Here is a 16,044-nt window from a genome sequence, read left to right as displayed (position 1 = left end):
CTGTGTGTATTGGTGCATTATCCTCCTGATACACGACACTTTCTTCACGATACAATGTTTGAACCATTGATTGCACAAGGTGGAACAAGAACTAAAATATTTCATAAGCATTTTTGGGGTAGTTTAAATGTTTTAAAAAGGCATTATTTAAACAATAAATAAGCATTGTTAGTAGTTAATTCTTTTGATGCAAAATAGGCTAAATGACATGGCACTTTTGCTATTTTTCATTAAAGGTCCTGCCTTCACTTTAATGCAATTTGTGCTATGCCACTTGCTTTGAATTTTCTTTACAATTAAATAAAAGTATGTATTTGAAACGTTTTGTTTTAAAAATGTTGACAATACTGATCTTTTAGAGAAAAAAGGTCAGGGTTTTGAGTTAACATCTCTAAATTCTGACTTTTTTATCACAGGCTCCCATTTGCCTTTGTATCTACTGTATATGCAATTCTCTTTTTAGCCATGCATGTGTGTCTTTTCAACATTAACTGCCTCAAGAAACAAAAACTAATTGCATGTTGACGTAATTACAGGAAAGTGTCATTGAATAGCACGTTATCAAATCCACTGATCTCCATTTTGTCTTGATCATCTGGTGTCAGCTGACCAGAGCTGTCAGACACACCTGTGGTGCTTCACACCCAAAGTTGCAAATTAAACCTTATTTAGTCTGTGTTTATATTCTGTCACCCCTCCCCACAAACACACACTCTGACAAACACACAACAATCCCCCCGCTGTGTTTAACAGACTTTATCTTGTTACTAACCTCATCTGTCGGAGAGGTCAGAATGCTCTTATTTTTACACTTTGGTTTTGAGCAGATTTGGATCCCGTTGTGTCTTTTCTCTCCTGAAGCAGTGTAAGGGGCTGCTTATCAGACAAGAGAGGCTGAGCAGAGCTGTTGGTTACACTGTGAATGTTAATGGACGAGTGAGAATGGGCAAACAGGCCCATTGAAATGCGCAGGTTGAATGTTTTCTTAGGGTAATAAAGTGGCTATACAGGGATCCCCCATTTTTAGCAGCAACTGGTCCTCTTTGTTTAGGGTGGCACAGTTAGGCAGGCTAATTGTGTTCTGCAATTGTTGCTAGGACAATGTATTTGCGTTTCGGCTGTAAAAATCATTTTCATACTTAAGGACCACTATGAGAATGCTGTCCAGTTTTGCAGTACAAGTCTTTAACAATTTATTAGTTTCATTGAGCTCAATCAATTTAGGTCAATTGTAAAATGACAACTCATTATCTATGCTTTCTTGTGGCCACAACCAGATTCTAAGAGACGTGAGCACATCAAAAATCACAACTTCAAATAAACGTAAAAATATTTATTTAGTTAATTAGTTAGTCAGCCAGTCAGTCAGTTAGTTAGTTAAATAGTCAGTTAGTTAGATAGTCAGTCCATTAGTCAGTCAGTCAGTCAGTTAGTTAATTAGTTAGTTAGATAGTTAGTTCGTCAGTTAGATAGTTAGCTAGTTAGTCAATCAGTTAGTTCATCTGTTAGTTATTTAGCTAGTTAGTCAGTCAGTTACTTAGTTAGTCAGTTAGTTTGTCAGTTAGTTAGCTAGTCAGTCAGTCAGTCAGTCAGTCAGTCAGTTAGTTAGTTAGTTAGTTAGTTAGTTAGTTAGTTAGTTAGTTAGTCAGTTAGTCAGCCCGTCAGTCAGTTAGTTAATTAGTTAGTTAGTTAGTTAGTTAGTTAGTTAGTTAGTTAGTTAGTTAGTCAGTTAGTCAGTCAGTCAGTTAGTTTGTTAGTTAGTTGCTTGGTTAGTTAGTTAGTCAGTCAGTCAGTCAGTCAGTCATCAGTTAGTTAGTTAGTTAGTAGCTTGGTTAGTTAGTTGCTTGGTTAGTTAGTTAGTTAGTTAGTTAGTTAGTTAGTTAGTTAATTAGTTAGTTAGTTAGTTAGTTAGTTAGTTATCGTTATTTAGTTAGTTAGTTAGTTAGTTAGTTAGTTTGTTTGTAGCAATACATATATTTAATAAAAAAATAAAAGAGAGACAGAAGTAATGAAAAAAACAATTCATTTTTTCCCCAATGCATACAGTCAAGCTCAAAATTATGCATACCCCTGGGGGAATGTTCATACCTAGATGCCAGACAAATTACAAGAAACAATGTTAGCCGTTGTTCAGACAAAGAATAAAGGTTACTTATTTCCATTGATTTAATGAAGAATACCTAAAACCAAAGACTTTTAAAATCATTAAAACATTCTTTATAAATAATCACTAAAAATTATTCTTTTCACTTGTTTCTTCTCATTTCTTTGGGGAACTAAAAATAGCCTTAATGTTGGGTTCCACGCAATTCCTTCATGTTGTCCCAACAAAAATCCAATAAACTAACTTAATTGTGTTCACAAATTTAAGTGGATTAAACGTGAAACAATTAAATTGTCTCCAAAAAACTCAAGAGTTGTGATGTTTCAGCCTAATTCATATAAGTAGCTTAAACAAAGAGCAAAAATAATTTTTGACTACACTAATTAGTTTTTTATTACAATAATAATTAATTAATAATTGTAATTTACTGAGTAGTTTTAATAATGTGTACTATTACTTTCCCTTGAGTACATTTTTAGTGCAGTATATAACTAGGTCTAATAAGTCCTGTGATTTCCATCCATCCTTACATGGGTACTTTATAAATGCAGCACAGTTTTAGGAAGCATTAAGTGTCCAAAAAGATGTCCTAAATCTTTACACGCAATGACCGGGAGACTATTTAGACTCCATGTCAATGATGCCTACTGTATGATGACTGAAATAGCCTTAAACAATCACTAAATGCACTAAAGAAAGTTACGTTTTCACATGCACAAATCGCATGTAAACACATCAGCCGTTCACAACGTAATACTCACTACTCAATACTCTTGAGTACATTTAAAAGGGCAGCTTTTAACTCATACTTAGAGTAATAATTAAACAGATTCGTTTATTTTGGGGCAAGTAATGGTACTTTTACTCGAGTGTGGTTTTTCAGTACTCTTTCCACCACTGCAAATCAGTTCACATAATCATTTTTACAAATTTAAGTGATTTGAATATAAAATAATCAAGTTGTGCCAAAAAACATAAGTAGTGTGTTATTTCAACTTTATTCAAATAAGTTGAACAAGCAGCAAAAGTGATGTTTTTGCCAATGTCATCCCCTTTTAAACCTTTAATCTAATCTGTCTTTAAGTGTAATTTTATGGAGGTTTGTTAGAAATGTGCAATTAAACCAGGAACCAATGAACTGACAAGAACATGAAACAGACTTGCATAATCTCATCTCCATCTTCCAATGCAGAAGCATCTCAGAGCTGTTGGATTTGTCCGTTACTCAGTATTCTGAGAAGGAAAGCGCTCACCTTTTGTTTTCTATTGAGTGTAACACCGGTCCACTCTCTCATACCCACAATCAGCCAACCCCAGAAGCCCTCCGCAGCTTCTCATTGGCCACTGGCTTTCCTAGCTTTGGTCACACAGCATGAATGGGGTTGGCTGAGGAATGCTGGGACACAATAGTTGGAATGTCAGTTTGCTAAAAGCTCCCCCCTAAACCATGCATAAACACATACACACACACGCACACACATACACACACACACACACACACACACACACACGCGCACACACACGCGCACACACATAGCCACAACAACACATGGAAACACACACATGCTCCAGCACATCCAGACATGTCAAATGTCTCTGTGTAAATGCACTTCAAGGGTAATCAATGGAAAACGATTAGCAATTATAGCACTGTATATAACGAAGACCCCATTTCCATGTGAATCATGAATGATGTGTTTACTTGATGACATGATTTGCAAATGATGCACAAATATCAAGCATTGTCAACTAAAGAAATTGTATTAGGATTGTAAAATAAATCAATGATTGATCATTTAATAGAGCCATTTAATGATGAAATGTGATGAAAAAAGGATTAGTTCACCCAAAAATAAATTAATCACACTCAAGTCATTTCAAAGCCCTGAGACCTTTGTTCATCTTAAATTAAGATATTTTAGCCGAAATCTGAGAGCTCCTTCATCCTCCATAGACAGCAATGGTTCCTACCGATACCAAAAAACCTAGAAGTAGTCCAGAAAAATACCAAAAACATCCATGAAACAGACCAAATGGTTTGAGTGGATCAATCTGAATGTTATCAAACTACAACAATACTCTTGTTTAAAAAAGTAAAACCTCACCAAACACAGGACGTCCAAACAATGTTTTTTTAATTTCCTCCATAAATCAAACTGCTGCAGCAATGTTTTGTCAGTTTGTCATCTTCTGTGAACACGGTTAATGGTCGTCTAATAACAACAGATAATATGAGAGCGCTAAAAATGGCGAAGAATGATGCACTTTGCGCTTTCCATGTGCTTTTAGACGCGATATGCGAACAGCCCCTTAGACAGCTTTGACAATGTTTTTGTTACCTTTTTGAACTTTGAACGAGTCATGACCATTGCTGCATAGAGGATGAGGGAGCTCAGGTTTAATTCAAAATATCTTCATTTGTGTTCCAGAGATGAACAAAGGCAAAGACTATGGAAAACACAAGACATGTCACTTGTATAGTTTTGAATGGGGGTAAGTGTAATGGTCAAAAAGGTAAATGAAGCCCCGCCTACTAGTAAAGGAGCCAATCATCGATCGATATAGACTGACGATTCTCCGAGGGAGAAGCTCTGTATGAAACAAATGTGAGGTACAGTCCGTCCTGTCAAACACACATCACATGACAGAAATAACATGAACACCAACAACCAAACAAAGAGTTGCTGTCATTTCTATAGGAGGTTTTCCCATCAAGACAGCCATCCAGTTTTGAATTACTTCAGAAGAGCAGCGCGATTAGACGAGGCATTTTTCAGAGGATGATAATGTGTAACACGGTCATAAATGAGGTTGCTGTCGTGATCGCTTTCTTTTCGAGTGCGCATGCACATTAGCTGGCAACCTGAAAAAAATGCATATTTTGTTTGATTCAAATTAATTTGTTGTAAGTCTGGTAAACAGTTTTGGAGAATTTGATGTTTCCCCATTCAAACAGAATGCCTGAGCATACTGGCCAAGACGCGTTTCAAAGATGGCGGCCGAGTGAAATGACTTGCCTTAAAGGAACTTTGACGAAGGTCCCAGGGTGTTGGAGCAACATGAGGGTGAGTAATTATTGACAGATTTTTTATTTTTTGATGAATGAATCCTTTAATGAACAAAAATGAAGTGTCAAAAATGGGGTCTCAGTAAAATAAATGATTTGTTCATGGATGCACTAGCCACAGCTTCTCACACTGTAAAATGTCTGTTAATTAATAGATTCATATTTTGTGTTATTTACGGCTATGAATTGCATTATGGGATGTTGATCTTTGCTCTGTCAACTTTTTGATTCAATTCAATGTATCTTTATTTCTATAGCGCTTTTACAATTTAAGATTGTGTCGAAGCAGCTTAACATTGAAGTTTTAGTACATTGAAACTGCGTCAGTCCAGTTTTAAGAGTTTAAGTTCAGTTTAGTTCACTCCAGTTGTGGTTTAAATTTTACTATTGAGGGCTCTATTTTGACGGTCCATGAGCAAAGCGCAAAACGCAGGGCGCAAACGCTTTCAGGGCGTGTCAGAACGCATTTTTGCAAATTTAAGGATAAATCCGGGTAAATCCGGATTGCGCCGTGGCACATGGTCTGAAAGATTTGAGTTTATTTTCTTAATGAGTTATAGGTGTGTTTTGAGAATAAACCAATTAGAGTCTCATCTCCCATTCCCTTTAAGAGCCAGCTGCGTCGCACCATAAGCGCATTCGCTATTTACAGGACGTAAAGTAAGTCTAAGTGGAAAAACTGAGCATTTCACTTGCAAACAGTTAACAGTTAACAGTTTTTTTTAACAGAAAACTGTTAAACAGAGCATCTACTGCGTGAGAATGAGAGATAACGGATCTACTTTCACTTTCGCTTTTGGATAGGGAAACCTTTACGCACAGACATCAGTTAGTCTATAAATAATTCATTGCGTTTGTTAAGCGCAATTATTCGTTTCAAATTCAGTTCTAATTTCCAGCAAACGAATAAATAAACAATAATAACGAAGTGTGCTTAAAAACCTGAGTTATATCCTAAAACACATGCTGTGCCCCATATGGTCTAAAACCTGACAGGTGGGCAAATCTAAGCTTGTTTTTAATAAAACAAATTTAAATATGGATATAATAAATACAACTGCTAATAATAATAATAACATTATGCAAAAGCAAATTATTATGAATGAACTGAAAAAGCCTCCCGAGATGAAGAAGACATAAAAGCAGTGGTTTTTCATATTTAAGTAGACTAGAAAATAATATGTTTTGTAATATTTTAATCCTTTATATTTATATCCTATATCTATTCTTATTATATCCTATATATATCCTTAATATTTAAATTTTTTCATATGTAAAGATATTTGCCTATTGCTCTCTTGTGGGTATTAGGCAGTGTGTAAGCGAGGCGCTACTCTGCGCTGGAGTTTAGACCGGGTTTGTTTTGGTCTAATGAAAAATCTGTTTTAGTTTCTCAAAATAGCAACGCACCTGCAGTGCGCCTCAGAACGCCTCCCTTTTTAGACCAGAACGCCTATGGGCGCACATATGAGGGCTAATGCATTTGCTATTTAAATGTGTGGGACATTTGCTATTTAAATAGCGTAGCGCAACGCCTCAAAACGAGTCTTGCGCCAAGCTGAAACTAGCAAAAGACTATTGCGCCGCGCCTTGCGCCTCATTGCGCCGGGTGTATGATAGGGCCCTGAAAGTCCAAACACTGAAGAGTAAATCCATCAATGCACAGCTCCACAAGTCCCAAACCAAGCAAGCCAGTGTTGACAGAGGCAGGGAACAATCTTCACCAATTTATGAAAGTCAAGAAAAAAAAAACTCGAGAGAAACCAGGCTCAGTTGGGCACCACTATTTCTCCTCTGGCCAAACTTCTTGTGCAGAGCTGCACCAAAGTCTAGGCACCGAAGGCTGGAGAATGCTGGATGTCCATCGTGAAGAAGCTGCAGGTGTGAGTAGATCACAGGCAGGTGTTCAGGCTGGCCCACAGGATCATATGATGTTGAAAATTCAACCCTACAGTTTTACAAAGTGACATTTATTGATAGTTTAGTAGTTTGAAGTAATATAATGTATAAGAAATAATATATAAAGAAATGTCAATAAATAACAGGAAATGTTCTGGCAGTTTATTACAAGGAACACCAACCCAGATGATATATCACTTTAAACTAATAAAAATGTTCATAAAGTCACTTATTTTTAACTTTTAACTTTTGAAGAGAGATCAAGGTCCCATAATGCGATTCAAGAGCATAATTAAACAGAGGAAAATAAATATATAAAAACATGAATAACAAAATATGAAAAACTGCTAATTTGCAGATAATTTTCACAGGGAAATCTGAAGAATGTGAAGTGCCCTTGACATGTTACATGCTTGTACCATTTAGTTCTTACTAATCCACTTAGCTCACAGTGAACTATTCACTTTAAAAGCAGCAGTTTACTCACTTTTTAAAGTAAAATCATCCAACCGCTTCAGAAGTTAACAGGTTTACCCACTTTTTTAAAGTCAACTAATCCCTTTTTATAGTAAAAACTAATGCCCCATTCTGTTTAAAAGCATAGTAGAGAGTGTTTAATAAACTCATGTGTAAACTTGCTTCATTTTTCTCTTGCATCAGCTTTAAATGATTTGTACACCAGCCACATAAACCTCAAATCTAAGCACTTTAATGACGTCCATGCTTAATTCATCATTAAGGTGTCATCCGTCAGTAATAGTTCCTTTATTAAACCATCTATGACTTTTTCATCTAACCCAATTAATAATTATTACATTTTTCCTTATTCCAAATGATACTCTGGGCCTATTTCTGCAGTCTAAATATCTGTGGTTAAACATCCTTACTTTCCGAAAAAGCTCAAGTCTCAGGAGTTTTTCAACAACCACACTTATGCACAGTTCAAAACCGTCTCTAATTATGGCTTGTGTCATTGTTGGAAAGACGGCCTGCTGTTTCTGAGGACTGTCATAGACTAATCTAAGTGAGATGTTTTGGTCAGGACTGAGATTCCTTCATGTTCTTCTCTTTCTGTTTCTTTGGGCCTCTGTCCCATAGCTCCTGACACTCATTGGGCTGCTAGTCACATTATAGCCCTTGCAGATCTCTGTCACGTATCATGATAAGTAGGTTACATTCCCACATATGTTTAGAGCTGTGATTGATGACTGTGATACAGAGAGACTTTGAGCTTGGCCCGATGTCCACATTTACAGTCTTGGCCACTTGGAGAAAATGTGCAAGACTATTGCATGTTTAAACAGTGGCAAAGATCAGGGCCCATGCAATAAATCCACATTATCCCTGCATCCTAAATCACATATTCTCTTGGTTGGATACCCATTTTGTATGTGTAAATAAATACTTTAAATATGTTTTTCTGTAGTTTGTAATCTGGATGTACAACATTTGTCATTTTGTCATTATCATGTGACCTACAAGTTATGTCAATTCACGGCTATTCACAAATCTTTTCTGTGGCCAAATAAGGCTATTGTCTTATCTTTGGCCCTATCAGACAAAAAAAACTTTCCCCTCAAAGATAGGCTGATAAAAAGTCACTGATTATAACATGGTGTAAACACGATTGTGTCAACTAGTGTCAACCTTTTAATTCCAGGGCCTTAAATAAGTACTCAAACACACTATTGTTGTCACCTTCTGTTTTTTTGCTTACTTTACTGTGTGGAGGTACAGGATTTTAAATGCTACAGAATATCTATGAACCACTTATATTTCATGAGTATATTTGAAGGAATAGACAACAATACATAAAAAATGTTCTTTTATGTCAAAAATCATTTGAGAATTAACTAAAGATCATGTTCAATGGAGACATTTTGGAAATGTATGACCTTAAATATACTTACTGACTTACTCCCAGAGTCATTTTATATTAAAGTTGATATTTAGCCACAGCATATTGGTGCCTCTTAACATCTAGTTTTTATGAGGTGAGTTGTTAGCCCAACAGTCAATCCTCAATCTGGAGGACCAGGACAAACATACATACTACAGACAATTTAGCTTACCTAATTCACCTACAGCGAATGTTTTTGGAGGAAAACAGAGCACCCACATGAACATGCGGAAACCAACTCCATACAGGAATGCAGACTGTACCAGCCGGGGCTCAAACCAGAGATCTTTTTGAGGCCTGTGTCGCCCAACCATAAATATATTCGTTAATTCATTTTCCTTTCAGCTTAGTTACTTTATTAATCAAGGGTGGCCACAGTGGAATGAACCGCCAACTTTTCCAGCATATGTTTTATGCAGCAGATGCCCTTCCAGCCACAACCCAAATATGGGAAACACCCATATACTCTTGCATTCACACTCATACACTATAGACATTTTAGCTTATTAAATTCACCTATAGCGCATGTCTTTGGACTGTGGGGGAAACCAGAGCACCCGGAGGAAACTCAAACCAGTGACCTTGCAGTGAGGCGACAGCATTACGCCACTGTGTCGCCCAACTATAAATGTTTTGATTAGCTATTTGCATTGCTAAGAACTTAATTTGGACAACTTTAAAGCTTATATTATTAATATTTGGATTTATTTTTAACCCTTAGATTCAAATATGGCTGCACTGTGTCTCAGGGGTTAGCACTGTCACCTAACAGCAAGAAGGTCACTGGTTAAAGTCCTGACTGGGCCAGGAGGAATTTCCCCAATAGTCAAAAGACATGCTTTGTAGGTTAATTGGATAAACTAAAATTGGCCAAAGTGTGTGTGTGTGTGTTTGTGTGTGTGTGTGTGTTTGTGTGTGTGTGTGTGTGTGTGTGTGTGTGTGTGTGTGTGTGTGTGTGTGTGTGTGTGTGTGTGTGTGTGAGTCATAGAGTGTGGGAGTGTTTTCTAACACTGGAGATCTGTGAAGTTAGTGTACTCTCAGTGCAGGATTGTGGCTGGAAGGACATCCGCTGATAAGTCAGAGTTATTGGTGGTTCATTCCACTGTGGCCTAAGGAAAATCAGCGCTATTTGAAATAATTGTATCTCAGCCATATATTGTCATATCTTATCAAACCAAACATCAATAGAAATCATATTTATCAACTTTCAGTTTATGTTTAAATCAATTATAAAAAGAAGCCTTACTACTGACTTTGGGTCGAGTGTCACTCATTGTACCGGAGGGGTATTTATGTTGAAGAACTCTCATGATCTGAAAATTTTGAAAATCATGAAAGATCATTTGAAAAGTTAATGATCGTGAAAGTTTAAAGAAAGTTAACTTGAGACTTCCGGTATGCCTCGTGGAGACTAGACGCAGGTGGAAGTCACTCCGTGAACATTCGTGTATTTTTTCTATTAATCTCAGTTATCTTTGTCTTAAATCTATAAAGTAAGCAACGCTGCATCATATCTATACGCAAATATGCCAAAACCGGGAAAATCAGGACGAAATATCGCTGAAATGTTGGCTGAAAGAGGAGGCGAGCAGGCCGCTAACGCCTCGCCGAGGGAGGATGAGCTAACACCTGCTTCTCTGAAGGAGATAATTACGACTACCATTCGCACGGAAGTGTCAACATTACGAACTGAATTCTTATCCGAGCTCCGTTCTGCCGTGTCCACTCTGCAATCAACCCTCTCACTACAAGCTCAGAAGATTGTGGACATTGAAACCGCACTTAATGACTCGGACGGCCGCTTGACAGCGATTGAGGCACTATGCAACGCACTGAAAAAAGAAAACGGCTCCCTTAAACTCAAAGTGGATGATTTAGAGAACCGCTCGCGGAGGCAAAATCTGAGGATCATTGGAATACCTGAGGGATTAGAGGGTCAAAGTCCGGTTACGTTCATGATTTCACTTTTTATTGAACTTTTCGGAGACAGTGCCTTTGAGAGACCACTACAAATTGACCGCGCTCATCGCACCGGCCAAAAAACACACCCGAACGCATATCCTAGGCATATGCTCGTCCGTCTCCACCACTATCAAACCAAAGAACTCATTCTGAAACTAAGTCGTGAACGAGGCTCTTTGGAATTCAACGGTGCGACGATTCGCATTTTCCCGGACATGTCTGCTGAAGTGGCGAGGCAGCGAGCCGAGTTCAAAGATGTGAAAGCTTTATTTCGCAGCGCTGGCGTAACCTATGGCATGCTGCATCCTGCTAAACTACGCGTCGATTACAAGGGACAACGGCATTTCTTCCAAACCCCACAGGCTGCGATGGAATTCTTCACTGCTAACATCAAGAATGCAGCGAATCAGGTTTGATCGACGTAACAGTTAAATGGTCCGAATCAAGAACTGAAGTAAAATTAAGAACTGAACTGACATCTTTGCAAAACGAGTGAAGCCTCAAAATAAATAAAATATGCAATACCATAGCATATTTACCCAGTTTCTGTGCGTTAAAAATACTTTACTTTTTATAGTCGTATGTGATTTTAAGTCAGATACATGTATGCGTTGTCTACTGTTTATTGAATCATTTCTATATTTAAGTCAGATACATGTATGCGTTGTCTACTGTTTATTGAATCATTTCTATATACATATATCCGTTCACGGAGCGCTGCCGAAATGACAGCCAAAGTTGAAAGTTGAAACTGTTTACTGGTTTCTTATTCACCTGACTGTAATGTTCTTTTCAGTTAGGTTTGTTATGGATGCTACTTTCCGTGACCGTTCTGGTCACGTGGGGGGGACACGGGTTCTTTTTATGTTTTTTTGTTTGTTTTTGGTTCCTTTAGATTTCGTTATGTCTGCTTATTTTGTTTATGCTCTCCATTCAAACACTCTTGACTACTTGAGAAATATCAAGTTATTGTTTAACATTAATGTCAAATGATACCTACCAAGATAGACGGGGCAGGGTTAATATAATTAGTTGGAACGTTAAAGGCTTAAATAATAAAGTGAAGAGTGTGAGGGTTTTTTCTAAGCTAAACAAATTAAAGCCCAATATATGTTTTTTACAGGAAACCCACCTTAAAATCTCGTGCCAAAAAAGCCTGCAGAGGTCATGGGTGGGACAGGTTTTCCATTCAGGCTTTAATAATAAAGCAAGAGGCACTGCCATTTTAATTAATAAGAATACACAGTTCAAACCTTCCAATATTATTTCAGATCCCAACGGCAGATACGTGATTGTGCCAGGCATCCTCTATAATAGTCAAGTTACTTTAGTAAGCGTTTACGCACCTAATTGGGATAACCCAGATTTCTTTACTACACTCTTCTCTAAACTCCCGGACCTGAATCTTTATCAACTGATTATGGGAGGTGACTTTAATTGCATTCTAAACACAGTTCTTGATAGATCATCCCCCAAATCAACCCTTCAATCTCAGTCTTCTAAAACAATTAATTCTTTTTTAGAATTGTGTGGAATAACTGATATTTGGCGTTTCCTAAATCCTACTTCTAAGGTTTTTTCCTTTTTTTCTCCTGTGCACCATACTTATACACGTATTGATTATTTTTTCATTGACAGTAAACTTATTTCTCGAGTGAACTCCTCCTCATATGACACTATAACTGTTTCAGATCATGCTCCAGTAATTCTTGAACTGGTCCTTCCTGGAAGCTATTCATTTTGTACTTGGAGAATGAATGCTTTACTTTTATCTAAGAGCCATTTTGTTGAGTTTCTTTCAGAAAAGATCTCTACATTTCTTGAAATCAATTCAACGGATGGGATTTCTTCATCTTTACTTTGGGAAACACTTAAAGCATATTTACGTGGAGAAATAATATCTCACTCAGCTTATATAAAAAAGGAGTGTAATAAGAAACTTTTTAAACTTTCTGATCAAATTGGTAAATTGGACCAAATTTATGCACAACACCCAAGCACATCACTATTTAATGAAAGAATCTTTTTACAATCTGAATATAACCAACTTTCTACTGCCCAAGCTGAGCAGCTTTTGCTCAAATCACGACACCTTTTTTATGAGTTTGGTGATAAACCAGGTAAAACACTTGCACTGCAACTCAGGCTTAAAACAGCAAAAAACTTTATCACCCAAATTCAAACCCAAGAAGGCATTATTGTTTCAGACCCTCAAGAAATTAATAATACATTTAAATCTTTTTACTCTTCATTGTACCAGTCAGACTCCCTTAAAGACCCTAACATTATTAGTAGATTTTTTGACAATCTTAATATTCCTCAAATAAGTAGTGAATTAAAAGCAAAAATGGATGAACCTATCAGCTTAGATGAAATTTCAAAATCTATTGCACAAATGCAAAGCGGAAAATCTCCGGGGCCTGACGGATTTCCCACAGAGTTTTTTAAAAAGTTTTCCGCTCAGATTTCACCTTTGCTTCTCTCTGTTTTTGAAGACTCTTTAAATAGTGGTAATCTCCCTTCTTCTTTGCGCCAGGCATCAATCTCTCTTCTTTTAAAACCTGATAAAAATCCATTGGAGTGTGGGTCCTACCGTCCTATCTCTCTTCTTAATGTAGATGTAAAAATCTTGGCTAAGATTCTTGCTCTTAGATTAGAAACTGTTATCCAAGATATCATACACCCTGACCAAACCGGCTTTATTAAAAACAGGCAGGCCTTTTTTAACCTGAGGAGGTTGATGAACATAATTTACACCTCATCTGACTCCTCTGTGCCTGAGGCCTTAGTCTTACTCGACGCGGAGAAAGCTTTCGACCGCGTCGAGTGGGACTATCTATTCTACACATTAAAAAAATTTGGGTTTGGTGACAAATTTGTTTCTTGGGTGAGACTCCTATACTCTTCTCCCATGGCGTCTGTGAAAACAAACAGCAATAGTTCTGATTATTTTCCTCTTCACCGTGGCACCAGACAAGGTTGCCCACTTTCCCCTATTTTATTTGCTTTAGCTATAGAGCCTCTTGCAATTTGCTTTCGCAATAATCCTGAGATTGCTGGTATTTTCAGAGCCGGAAAAGAACAGAAAATTTCTCTTTATGCTGATGATGTGGTATTGTATATTTCAGACCCAGAAACTCGTCTCCCGTATGTTCTGGAACTTTTGAGACAGTTCAGCGACGTCTCTGGTTATAAGTTAAATCTGCATAAGAGTGAGTTTTTTCTTATAAATCCTGCTCCAAGATCCTTTCCAGTGTCAATATTGCCATTTAAATTAGCCTCAGAAAATTTTCGATATTTGGGAATAACAATAACACGAAAATATACTGATCTTTTTAAACATAATTTTGTTGTAATATTAGAGAAAACAAAACAAGATCTAGCTAAATGGAAAACTCTCCCACTTTCTCTTGTAGGCAGAATAAACACAATAAAAATGAATATCCTCCCTAAATTTCTTTTCCTCTTTCAAAGTATTCCAATTTTCATACGAAAGTCATTTTTTAAGTCCTTGGATCAAGTAATTTCGGATTTTATTTGGAACGGTGGCCCAATAAGAATACAGAAATCATTTCTTCAACAACCCAAAAAGTTAGGTGGTTTTGCACTTCCTTATTTCTTAGTCTACTATTGGGCGACTAACATCCACAGTATTTTATATTGGAGCCAGTCACACTACGGACTCTGCCACTGGGTCCCAGAATGGGTTGAAATGGAATGCGATTCTTGCACCCAAGTGTCTTTGCATGCGTTAATATGCTCTTCATTACCATTAAAGACATCAAACTATTCCTCTAACCCTATAGTACTTAATAGTCTTCGAATTTGGTCACAATTTAGAAAACATTTTGGCTTTCAAACAATGTCTAGTCTGTCTCCCATATATAAAAACCCTTCTTTCCTGCCCTCTATCTCAGACCAATCTTTTGTATCATGGTTTAGAAAAGGCATTGTAAGCATTAATGACCTTTTTTGTGATGATACATTTGTTACATTTTCTTATTTATCAGAAAAATTTAACCTTCCCAAAACTCATTTTTTTCGATATCTTCAGACACGTGAATTTATACGAAATACTTTTTCCCATTTTCCCCTTGCACCTCCCAAACAAGAAATCGATCAGGTTTTAGATACAAAAATTTGTAAAGGTGCAGTCTCTAAAATTTATAAAACAATTTTTTCATTTATTAGACAGTTAGATTCCTCATCCTTTTTAAAAATAAAGCAGAGCTGGGAATCAGATCTCAATCATGTTTTCACAGACGAGGAATGGTCCAAGGCTCTGTCTCGTGTACAAACCTCTTCTATTTGTGCTCGTCATTCCCTTATACAATTCAAATTATTGCATAGAGTATATTGGACTAAGGCAAAAATATCTAAAATTAACCCTGGTTTTGATCCAATCTGTGATCGGTGTCGACAAGCTCCAGCAACTCTTCTTCATACTTTCTGGCTTTGTCCAGCGCTAAGCACTTTTTGGGCATCAATTTTTAAATCAATTTCTGAATGCTTTCTTTTAGATATTGAGCCATGCCCCCTAGTAGCATTATTTGGACTTAACCCTACAAATGTTTCTTTGTCATCTACACAATCAAATGCACTTGCTTTTTGTTTAATAATTGCTAAAAGGCTTATAACACTAAACTGGAAAAATCCTTCCCCACCCAGTTACATACATTGGATGCATGATCTGATGCAGTCTATGCAAATAGAAAAGATTAGATATACAGTTTGCGGTGATACTGAAAAATTTGACACTATCTGGCAACCATTCCTCTTACACTTTAAAAATAAAAATAATAAATAAATAAACATGTATATATGTATGTGTATTTGTATGCAAGTATATAGCTGACTTATCTTCCCTACCCCTGGCTTGGTTATGAGTGGAGAGTGTGTTTTTTTTATTTATTTATTTTATTTTTTGTTTTTATATATATATTTTATTATTATTTTATTTTCTACTGCTGTACCCTTTGAGTATTTGTATTTATATATTCTCGGCACTGTTGTTGTTGTTGTTGTTGTTTTTTGTTTTGTTTTTTTCCTTAATGCATGAATATGTAACTATATTTTATTCAGAGAGAAAGAAAACGTGAGCAAAATTGTATT

This window comes from Danio rerio, chromosome 14 (assembly GCF_049306965.1).
Source record: "Danio rerio strain Tuebingen ecotype United States chromosome 14, GRCz12tu, whole genome shotgun sequence".
Lineage (NCBI taxonomy): Eukaryota > Metazoa > Chordata > Actinopteri > Cypriniformes > Danionidae > Danio > Danio rerio.
The sequence above is the reverse complement of the archived record's forward strand: the minus strand, read 5'-3'. Positions refer to the sequence as shown.